General features: G+C 46.8%; 1 protein-coding gene across 3 annotated transcripts in view; it reads right to left on the bottom strand.

Moving 5' to 3' along the window:
- The window catches only part of Slc15a1 (solute carrier family 15 member 1), a 50,711-nt gene that overhangs the window by 36,721 nt on the left and 1,653 nt on the right, over window positions 1-12,337 (bottom strand). The gene's annotated exons all lie outside the window — the stretch shown is intronic.

Here is a 12,337-nt window from a genome sequence, read left to right as displayed (position 1 = left end):
TCAACTTCAGAGAACGTGGTTCACCATTCCCCCAGAAGACACAGCGAGGTGAGACCTGCACACAGGCCCACGACGTTCTCGAGGTGGTCCTCCCATGGCATAGTGGGAAGGCAGGCTGCAAACCTAAACTCCACAGAGACCGTGGACCTTCATCACAACGAGGCCTTTCCCATGGTCTTCAGAACACTGGGCCACAGGGAAAGATTTAATGTCTTTAGAGACCTATTTTTCCTAAATATTATCTAGCACCTATTATCTTCTAAATAATATTTACATCAAACATAAATAGGGTTATGGACAATAAACCAAAACATTCCCCTCATCACATCCAAACTCCATCCTGGAAAAGACAATTTTTGAGCTCACTCGAGTATAAATCTAATTATCTAATAGCACCTGGTCATCACAGGCAGCATTTGCATTCTGGAAGGCATGCAATCCCAAGAACTGCTTTTATTATTGCTGGCCAGAGGTTGCTAAGCTTTTCTTTCATGGAATCCAGAGCTATCTGCTGGCTGGATGCCACGGTCAGCATTTCTTATCTGCATGTACCTCTATCAACAGGATTGCTATCACAGAAAAGCCAAGTGCAGACTCAGAGTTCATGGGAGACTTGGGTCTGAACTCAACTTTCAACCAGGACCAGATTCTGTTTACTTTGGTACAATTATGTTTGCAGTTGGTATCCTGGTAGTAAATCCAGTCAGCATATTCAAGTGATAAAATGTTTCTAGAGTAGTCTTTGAGCACTTGGATTTAAGTACTGACTAGGGCCACAGATAGAATTCAGACTTCAGCACATGAAATCACTGACCAACTGATGGTTCTTATTGTTATTCAAAGCCTAGTAGGAGGTTTACCTTTCTTTTGTTTGAGGAATTTAACAAAAATAAGTTTATATCATACATTACTATGATTACTGACTTAAGGGTATGTTGGGGGGAGACAGAAAAAACAGGATATAACAGACTCCACTGATCTGCACTTCTTAATAAAATGTCCCCACTGATACGAACATTTCCTACTGTTTATACAAAGCTTTTTTCATATTTTGAACCATTTAAGGATAGACTCTCTAATGTTTTATTACTTAGAAAATGAATGCAGTCTTGAGCAGCTACTTGACGGGAGTACATTCTGAGAACTGCAGTGTTGAGTGATTTCGTCATTGTGGGAACATCATGGAGTCTGCCTATACAAACGTAGATGGTAGAACCCATCACACCTAGAATGTGCTTCAATCTTACTGGAATATGTGGTCCCTTATCATAAAAACACCACTGTGTGCACATGACTGAACTCCCTCAGCCACATATGGGGCACAGAGAGTGCATTTCTAGTAAGAGTCAGAAGGAATGAGGCAATTTGCTGAGGTCTAAGAGAGGAGCTGTCACCCTTAGGCAGAGAGAAAACTGTTTCCTGTCGCTTCCAAGTGTCATACTGAGGGAATAACATACGTCTTGCATGATGTCTTAGGGATGGTATTTCTGACGTTGAATGATGTGCTGGTCAGAATAGTATCCCACAGAGATGCCCACACTGAATCTCTAGACGCTTGTGGAGTGTTCCCTTCCAGGGTAAAAGGGGCTTTACAGATGTGGTTAAGGACCTTGAGATGCAGAGTTTATGCTGAGAGGACACAATAGAATCACAAGTGTCCTGCAAAGAGTCAGAGGAGAAGGGGGATAATTGCAATGGCAAAAGTTGGAGGGGACCATGAGCTAAGGAATGTTGGCAACCCATAGAAGCCAGAAAGGGCCAGAAATAGATTCTCCCCTAGAGCCTTTAGCATGTTGTCTCATTTAACACCTAAATGAGAGTGACAAAAATCTGTCTGACTTCTAACTTCCAGAACTATAAGGTCGCATCATTTTAAGCCACTGAATTTGTGATGTTTTATCACAGCACTAATGGGGAACTACCGTAAAGAGCTTGCCTCGAGCCCTGTAACCATAGCCAGGGATTTACATAGAACCAAGACTCCATTTTTTAACCAAATTTTATTTGCTGGCAAAAATGTTCCTTGTATGACTACTTTTCTAAGTTACCTTTTTCTACCTGGGTTTAGAAGTTCATAGCTGACCCCTGCCTTCCTGGTTGGCTGTGGCAGGATCCCAGCTATGTATGGAGACCTCCCAGGTGCACAATGTCCTCTGAAGAACACAGCTTGGCCTTACCAAGGCAGAAGTGGCTTTGAGTTCAGATGAGAATGAAGTCAGTGTCGTCCTGCCACAAGCAGGTGGGAAGACATGACTCTCTGGAATCAGGAGTTAGAGATCCTTCCTAGCCACGTGGCTATGTTCAAAGTACCTCCCACTTTTTTTTTTTTTTTGGTGGTGCTGAGGTTTGAACTCAGGGCCTCACATTTGCTAGGCAGGCTCTCTACCACTTGAGCCACTCCATCAACTGTTTTATGTTGGGTATTTTTGAGATAGAGTCTCATGAACTATTTACTCAACTAGTTTCCAACTGAGATCCTCCTAATCTCTGCCTCCTAGGTAGCTAGGATTACAGGAGTGAGCCACTGGTTCCTGGCTAGTAATTTTTTTTATGGTAGTGGGGTTTGAACTCAGGGCCTCACGCTTGCTAGGCAGGCACTCTACCACTTGAGCCATTCATTCCATCAACACCTTCATCCACTTTCTTTGTAAGCTGAAGAACAAGACGAATCTACCCAAGGAAAATGAGGTTTGTTGTCTACTGGATCTCATGAAGACACTGGGTAGATTTTTCTCCAAGCACAAATGCAGAATGGATGGACTTCAGTTAACATACGGACAAGAATTTACTGTGGGAAGCCCTGGCACGAGGGAGGAGGTGGCATTCAAGAAGAGGCAGCCCTCTAGGGTTGCTCGCCTTGTCCATTGCAGTAGGGCTGCAGGAATGAGGATCTGTGGCTCCAGCATGAGCCACCATGACAAGCCTTGTGTTTTTAGCTGACCTGTGACCCAAGTGGACATTGCAGATGACAACACAGGGGTTGCTGTAGGGAGTGAAGAACCTGTTGCTCCAAGCATCTCTAGAGGGAAAATGAAGAGGTGAGCCTGGTGCAAGCAGGTGCATCTTAAGTGTCTGTTCCCGCACAGTGACCCCCATCCTTGACCTGGCACAAACACTTAGCTCCATGTCATCCTTCACTAGGACAGCTATGACAAGCCGATGCTTTGTCTCCCCTTCTCTGCTGTCCCCACATGAAACTGCTCATGTTCAAATCTTATCAGCTGCCTCTGACCCCCTGGAAGGTAAAGCCCACCTCCGCAGTCTTGGTACCTCTGAGGCCTTTTGGACCCACCTTCAAGTCCATCCTCTTCCATCCATGTTCAAGTGCAGGGCTTGTCCCCAGTCTCCCTGGGTGCTGGGCCCTTTTGTAACTCCTCATACTCATGGTGGCCGGCAGCTGTGCATCCTCCCCCCAATTCAGCTTCTGGAATCTTCTTCCTGCTCAGTCTTTTCAATGGACTGTGACACAGCAAGTTGTGCTAACTTGTGAAAACTGTCACAGAACCTCATGCATCACGTGACCTCTCTTTAAGGACATAAAGCGTTGGCCACTTCAAGAGAAGCCGTGTAGCCTGTGTGCACACAGGCTTAGCTGTGAGGAGGGGAGGCGAGGACAGTGGGGACAGATATCAGGAAAACTTGCGTCAAGCAATGAAGGTGCTCTTCTTTCTTTAAGTGGACTCTTTCACCTTTATGGCCGGGTGGGCTGTAGCAGATGTTCTGCGTCTGTCACCCAAGGGCTTATCCTTGCAGTGGCTCTTTGCTTGACGTGATGGTTTTTCCTCCTTGAATCTGAATGCGTTGCCATATTGCCCACCCTTGGGGTCACTGCTGTCCATGTGGCACCTCAGTGCGTTAGGAAAGTGGGATCTTTAGGCCAGATGCTGCCTGGACCCATGACTTGACAACTGTCTCAAAAGAGGTGTCCCTGGCGACTGTGCTACCTGGCAGATGGGGCAGCTTTGTCAGTCCCTCCTGCTGGGGTCTCCATGCAGGGGCTGCTATGTACTGTGAGGGTTTCTTCACTCGTGCTCCATGGACGCAGCCTTTTCCATGGCTGCTTTCTTTCCCATCAAGGGGAGATGTTAGTTCTCTCATTCATCAAGAAACAGCTGCGTCGTGCTGATGTTCCACCTCCAGAGTGTCACTTTCACTGAACACTTTTTTGATTATGTTGGGGTTGGAACTCAGGCCTTTGTACTTGCAAGGCAGGCTCTCTACTGCTCGAGTCACACCTCTAGCCCTTTGTGCTCAGTTAATTTGGAGATAGGGTCTTGCTTTTTGCCCAGGCCAGCCTGGACTCGGTCTCCTATTTTATGCAGCTATTGGTTGAGAAGGTGTCTTGTGAACTTTTTGCCAGGTTGGCCAGGAACCGCAGTCCTCCTGATCTCAGGCTCCCAAGTAGCTAAGATCACAGGTGTGAGCCAGAAGTATTGGCTCTCCGCTTTCCAGTACTCCGAGCAAGTGTGTTATCATTCCTTTGAGAACGAAGCAAGTCATCAAAACCCTAATGGCATGAAGCCACTATAGTAATACAGGGAAAACGTGCTAATGAGAGAGTGGGTTTTACTAAGTGACTCTGGCACGATGTCACTGAAGGGGATCAGCTCATCCCCAGGGACCTCAGATGTGTTCACACAAGCCACTAGGCAAAGGCCTGACCCTGGCTGCTCTGAGTCCTGGCAGACACCTTGTGGACCTCCTGGACTATGGAGATGAGAGCCCTGGGAGAAGCCTCATCCCCACTTGCGTGGGGCAGGCAGGGACTTTCTGCCCCATTCCTCAGGAGACAGACAGGACACAAAACTGCTTAGCTGCTGACTGACATTGGCTCCTCAGCAACAGGGCACCTCACAACTCACAGCACTGTCACCAGCCCCTGATGTTTCCGAGCCATCTCTGGGGCAGGGACCAGGGAAGTTGGCACCTGGGCTGTTCTTCTTGAACTTTCTGTGCGAGTGATAAGCTGGTTGTTTCACTGCTGTCCGTCAGTCGGATTGTGCTTTGTCTCATGTGTACTTGACAGTCATGGCCCACCTTTCATTAAAACACTCCTTCCCTCAGCTTGGGTGTCCTCAGCTCTGGCTTGGGGAGCAGCTGTTGGTCAGTGGACTTCCAGACAAAGGGCCTCACACTGACTGGCTTAAAACAGCAGAGACTTAGTGATTCACAGTTCTTGAGGTAAGAAATCTGAGATGTAGGTGTTGGTTGGAGAAGGAGAATGATCCAGGCCTTTCTCCCAGCTTCTGGTGGTTTGTTGGCCATCTTTGGTGTTCCTTGACCCATAGAAACATCCCTCTACCTCTGCCTTCTCTTCACATGGCATCCTCCCTGTGTGGGTGTCGTTTAAATTTCTTTCTCTTTTTTTAAGCAGTACTGGGATTTGAACTCAATGCCTCATGCTTTCTGGGCAGGTTCTGTACTACTTAAGCCACACCTCCAGCCCTTTTTGTTTTCATTATTTTTCACATAGAGTCTCACTTTCTTCTTTTTCCTTGGCTGGCCTGGATCTTGATTCTCCAACTTACGTTTCCTGAGTAATTGAGATGACAGCCACGAGCTAACACGTCCATATTTTTTGATGAGATAGGGTTTTGCTAACTTTTTGCCCAGGTTTGGCCTCGAACCTCAATCCTCCCTAACTCTGCCTCCCGAATGGCTGGGATTACAGGCATGAGCCATGTACCTGATCCAAATTTCCTCCTTTTATGAGGATAGTAGTCATATTGAACTAGGGACCCACCCTACTCCACTGTGACTTCATCCTAATTAATTACATTTACAACAACCCTGTTCCCCAAAGGAGTCACATTCTGAGGTACTGGGTTTCAACATATGCATTTTGGGGATACACAGTTCCAACTGTAACAGTCAAAAGTCATCTGCAGTGTAACACTTGTTGCTTTAAGTTACATCCTTCTGTCCTTTAAAAAGGTTTCTCCACACAACTGTTCAAAACCATAGGCTTCATCAACTGCTCAAAATCAAGGCCACCCACTTATGGTTTTATAAACTTAAGACCCTAAGCTCTTGTTGCCAAAACCACAGACAAGAATCTCTGAGCACCATTCCTTCCCCTTTCAGAAAGACATTACCTCTGTGTGGGCGCCAGGATCCAGGCACCTTTGGCCATACTCAGAGATCATTTAGTCGCAACCTGTCCCATGGCAGGAAAAAGTCAGCCAGGCCAGACAGTACCCCAGAGTTAATATGTAGCAAAACAGGAAGACCTTGGCAATAGTCCTAAGTCCTGTCAGGTAGGAGCATGGGGCAGATGCTCAGTGAGATGATTTTCTCGGGCCTTCTCATGGTAACCCTTGCTCTCCAAGTTAGTATCTTCATCTACACCTGGATGTTTTTATTCTAGAAGCACACCCCTCATTCAGAGCTTAGGGATAAACTTCCTTTAAATGCACATAAGCTGAGAGTGAACAGACAGAGTGAGAGGAGAGGAGGCCCCTAGAAGCAGACAGAGGGAGGAACACAATAGGAGGTGGCTATCAAGCCTCCTGAATGACATCTTCCTTCACATCAAGTTACAGACACTCAACAGGCAACAGAAACCAGCATGTCAGCAGTAATGCTGTATTTGGATCCATATTGATCCACACTCAATACAATCGTGTATATTGTCACAGGAGAAAATAGTGTCACGTAAGTGCTGTTAAATTAAAATGAACCAATCTCCAGGTCTTTTAGGGGATTTGTTCTGGAGACTGTGAAGTTGGACACTAACTTTTACACCAAACATTTCTTACCCTTACATGGTAAGGCAGGACTAGAAAAGTGCTTTTCAGTCATAGTGTGTATAAAGTTAGGCTACAAGACTGCACGGAATGTGAGTTCTTTGCTGAGTTGAATTTTAGGTTGTATATGCCTTCTTGCTGATATGAAAACAGAAGAAAGTTCTGGAAGTGAAATGTTGATAAAGTAGCACGTTTGTTTAAAATTTATTAGCTGTTATCTAACAACCCTCCATAGAGTGTTAGATGGCTTTTTTATGCTTATCCTATAATTTTGGAATGAGCAAACATTGAAGAAATACTACATCAGAAATAAAAAGATAAAAAAAGTTAAATGCTGTGCACAGATTGCCTAAAACATTACCCACAGATTCGTGGCAGCATAGCACACAATCAACAGAGGACAGCCGTAGTTTTGGGATATAATTTGAGGTAAATTAGTTTGAGTGTTTCTGAGTTCACATATGTTATATTATGGGAAGGATTTCCTCAGTATCTCTTTTGTTCTAAATGTGTTGTTTAGAATTGATTTGAACTGTGACCAGAAACGCATCTGACTTGCTTGGGGAGTCCCTCACTGGTCACGCAATGCTACATCCAAGCTAAGGCTCAGACCTTGATGGGTTCCACACCAAGACTATTTCTACCTAAACCCAGACACAGTGACGTACAAGTTTCGGAGAGAGCATTTTCTCTGTGCAATGTGTTGATTAGCACTGCCCCCAAAGCCATGTCCCTCCCAGAATCTTAGAGTATGACCTCATTTGGACACAGGGTCACTGCAGATGTAATGTGGTTAAGGTGAGGTCAGACTGGAGTAGGGCAGACCCTTTATCCAATGTGAGTGATGTCTTTCTAAGAGAGAAAAGAACATGGGAGGAAGACGGCCATGTGACCATTGATGGAAACAGATTGGAGTGACGAGTCTATGAGCCAAGAATGCCCAGGACTGCCAGTGTCAACAGAAGCTAAGAGAAAGCCCTGGGTCAGGTTCACCCTGAGAGCTCCCAGACAGGGTGTGTTCCTGGAGACACCTTGATTTCGGACTCCTAGCTTCCAGACGCGCGAGAGAATATACTTCTGTTGTTTTGAAACACCCAGTTTGTGCCACTTCTCTTACAACAGCTACAGCACGTGAGTTCATATGTCTAGGCTGAATGGAGAAAAGGTTTATTTCTCTCAGAACATCTCAATGTAAGAACTTACCTCTAATACATCTCAAGAGCGCTTATGATAACCCTTGCTACTCCAGGTGGACTGCAGAAATTTTAAACCCCTTAGTTTAAGAACCTTGAATGGGGCCTTTTGATCTAAGTACATTTTGTGAATTTTCTAGTCTGAGGTCTGATTCTGGAACCAACATTTCCTGTCTGGCCCATGCTCATTGTCACCTCTGCCCACATAACACTTTTCAACACTAAGGAGAGGTTCTTCCAGTGGCCCACTGGGGAGCTGCCCCTGGGTTCCAGTCTAGGAACTAGACTTTCCTCCTTCTGCAGTGTTGGGGGGAGATCCTGTCCCTCTTCTCAGCAGTGGCACTTTCCAGCTGCTGAGATGTCCTTTCAATCTGCCCTGCCTGCTGATGGCAGCTGGCTTGTAAACCAAGGGACAAAGTTACAACACTGATTCTCTGATTCCTCATGCTGCAACCTCAGTATCACTAAATAATCCTCACTCATCTCCTGACAATATTGCTTTTATTCCCTCCTTGTCACCATGGAGGAATGCACAGATGTTCCTCGGGCCTCACCCTTGTTTTTATTTCCCTATCAGCTCACCTGGCATTCTCACCTACTTTCTCTCCTGCAAGGGACAGAACCAGACGCAACTGTGTCCAAGAGTTTCCTTCTGCCCTGAGACATGGGGACCCTGATGAAGTCCCGGCCTCTGTGTGTGGTTCCATAATCCATGTCAGTCCTTGTCATTAGCTATTTAATCCTGGAGAACAGGATAAAACTTTCCTGGGAGGGGACTAGCCTATGAGAAAGCCCTCAGTGTTCTCTGTTCTTCATGCATTGGTTCAGTAAGTCAAAGGGCAGCAGGAATAATATTTATCAAAAAAGCCAAGTAAATGGGAAAGAACTGTACTCCGGAGAGTCTGTGGAGGTGTGAAGGAGAAGCAGAGATTTAACATGGACATGGCAAATCCTCACTCCTACTTCCCCTCAACCACAATTCAGGGGGAAAAAGTGTTATTTACGGGCATTGATTCCAGTCCCAGGACACGAGTTTCTCCCAGGCAGGATTGGTATCCACTGTCAGGAGAGAACTAAGCTCCTGCACTGATCAGTACCACAGGCCCACCCTGCGGCCCTGGCTGGGCCACACTTCCTCCTCACTACCACTCTTTTGTATTCTCCCTGCACTCTTAAGACAGCACCTACAGATTAATTCTCAAATTCTTCCACGAATTTGCCAGAGCTTCATCATCCTGGATTTGGACCCAGGGGGCAAGGCTGTCATTTTTAGGACACAGTAAAAACATTTTGACATAGGCAAGGCTCAAGAAGAGGAGAGCTCTGTCACTTAGGATGACTGAGGATCTGTCACTTTGGATGACTTAGCATCATTTCAAGCCATGGTTCCAGAACCAGCAGCACCAGTGTGGGGCATTTACCAAATGTCCATTCTGAAGCCTCTCCCATGTCCTGTGGCCCAGAGGCTGTGGGGGTGGGGACCAGCAACTGGAGAGTAAGTGCTCACCCAGGTGAGTCTGGTGCATGGCTAACATTCAAAAACCACTGGTTTAGTACCATCAACCTGGAAGAATCCAGTGTTAGAAATTCTTCTTGCTGCTGTCTGGAAGGAAGAGGTTTTCCCAAAGGCTCCCTTCCATTGGCAGCAACATTTGTACCTAGCTGCACACATCTGGCTTGTAGCAGGACTACCAGCTGCTCTGGCACTTCAGAGCTGCTCTTTGGTTGACCCAAGATCTTCTGGGAAAAGGAGAGAAGATTTTGGATGACTGAGTGTGAGGGACCTTTGAGGCTAGCTTGTCATTGTACACTCAGGTAAGAAGCTGACCTGGAAAAACTCATGAGAACCACACACAAGACCAGCCACAAGATGAGATCTGGGAACAGGCATGGGAGAAGGTGTCCTCTACCAAGGGAGTGAATTTCTTAAGCAATTCAGAGGCCTTGGCAGGAGCTTGCTTTGTAGAACTTGACCTTATACCTAACTTTCAGAGTCAAATATATAGCAAGTGACAGAGTAAGATCTATGGATTTTTTTCAGGACAAAGTCATTTCTAAGAGCATCAAATTCAGTGTAGCCTCTTGCTAAGTTTGGGATAGGGAGCTGGGGCTGAGGGAGATGATGAGACAGAGACTAAATATTCAGAGTCATCAGTGAAAGTGTCCCCAGCCCTGAGAAGGCCTCCAGGGCTGCTCCTTCCTCCCTGAGGCTTCTCTGCAGCTAGTGAGAAGTTCTCCGGCATTTGGAGACCTCATCTCACCAGACAGCCCTGGGGCAAACAGTCTCCTCTGCACCTGTGGCTCCAAAGCACATAGGTACCTTTAAGGCAAGGGTCAATAAACACAGCTCAGGATGAATCCAGCCAGTCTGTCTTCCTATGGCTAGGATTGGTTCCTATGCTTTAAAATGATTGAAAAAAATGAAGACTATTTTGTGGCACATGAAAGTTATGGAAAATTTGACCATAAACACGGCGGCATTGGGACCCCTCCCCCTATTTGTTTACGTATGGCCTGTGCCTGCTCCCCTACTCCAAGACCAGAGTTGAGAAGTCACCCCAGGGACCGGGTGGCCCTCAAAGCCGGGAGTATCTACTCCCTGGCTCTCTCCAGGTGAGGTTGTTGACTGCTGCAATAAAAAGGGGGCTGGGATTTGCGATGCCAACTGGACAGGACAGCGATCTAGCCATCTGTTACCATGCCCCAAACAGCTACTTATTCTGTTCCGGGTAGACTGTTACCTCTTGACTTACTAAGTAAAGAACACCTTAATGGTACAGTGCTAGGCCCCATGCTGCCCCTTGCTTTCCTCGTCATTCATAACCTCTGGGCCCTGAGTCCCAGGGAGAGGGAGGGGACATAGTGTGAACACTTGTCCCAAGTACTCAAGTCAGCACTTTGGGCCCAGGTCCCTCTAAGAACCACTTCCTATTCTTTTTGCCTCATTCGCTAAGTATTGCAAGTGTCACCTTCAGTCACCCAGCATCTGGAAAGGTCTTGACACAAACTAAGGCAAGTCCCCACAATTTTTTTTATCTTAAAAAACATTTCTTGGGGGCTGGTGGAGTGTCTCAAGTGGTAGAGTGACTGCCTAGCAAGTGTGAAGCCCTGAGCCCCAAATTTTTTTCATTTTGTCTCAATATAAATTGTTGCTCTTCACATGCTATGCCAGTCTCAGATGCAAAAAACAAAACAAACAAAAAATCAAAAAGCAAAAAACACTTGAGGACCAATTTGCAAAGAAAAAGCCTGGAGTCACTTGGAACTGTGTGTCAAAAGCAGACTCTGCCTTTGTTTACCAATAACCAGGTGGCTGCCTTTGACCACTGTTCTGGTCCTGATTTGAACTGATTGTTAAAAGAGCTACATAGCTCACAGAATTCTAACTCAACAGAGATGCTTCTCAGGTAATTGGCATCTGAAGTTTAACTTCAGAATATCTCCCAGAAAACTTACACGGAGTGACAAGTGAATGAGGGTGGGACCCAGCGCGCCAGCAAGGGCCCCCTGAGAATCTGAGCTGGGCACACGCTCTGACATCCTCCATCCTTGAAAGAGTCTTTCTGGAACAAGCACAGTTAGCCATAATTAAAGGTCCAAAATGTGAACCACTCATGGCTTTCTACTTCAAAACAGCTACACGGTGTGGTGCAGCAGGAAGCAAGGCCTCAAGGGCCTTACTTTACGGGGGCAAGAATGCAGGGATGGAGGACTGGAATACAACACAGCAGGCCAAGCTAAGGGCTCCTTCTCACCACATGGCCACACTGTCTAAACCACCGTAGACTGGTCCATCCACAGCAGGACTTTGGAGGACCCACTCCATTGGAGGAGTCACTCCACGGTGTCCCATCTTCCAGGACAAAAGGATTGGGGCTGGCTGTCCATTCAAGAGCAGAGCCTATTCTGAAGCAGGGCAGAAGTTGCCTCTGAGCCCATTGGCTGATTCCCTGGTAGTCCTGACTGCTCAAGAATCAGGCACTAGAGGTGCAAGCCTGTAATCTCAGCACTCAGGAGGCTGAGGCAGGAGGCTCATGGGTTGGAGGCCAACCTGGGCTACATTGGTGGACCCTATCAAGAGAGGAGAGAGGAGAGGGGAAAGGGGAGAGGGGAAAGGGGAGAGGGGAAAGGAGAGAGGAGAGAGGGGAGAGGAGAGAGGAGAGAAAGGAGGGAGGAAAGATGAGGGAGAGGGAGAGAGAGAGAGATTGATTATGAGAAGTCTCCTCTTAAAGTCTGAGGACAGTGACAGAACCTGTAGAGGGACCATTAGAGATGGCTCTACTTCCTCTTGGAACAGGGATTCCTGCAGAACTCCTGGGTCCCGTTCCAGGCAGGGGTGACCACAGGGCGCCCCCTGGACAGATGAAGGGTCTGCTGACCCTGCAGTGGCCAGCCTTA

The sequence above is a fragment of the Castor canadensis genome, chromosome 10 (assembly GCF_047511655.1).
Source record: "Castor canadensis chromosome 10, mCasCan1.hap1v2, whole genome shotgun sequence".
In the NCBI taxonomy this organism is placed as follows: domain Eukaryota; kingdom Metazoa; phylum Chordata; class Mammalia; order Rodentia; family Castoridae; genus Castor; species Castor canadensis.
This window is presented reverse-complemented; position numbering and strand designations above follow the sequence as displayed.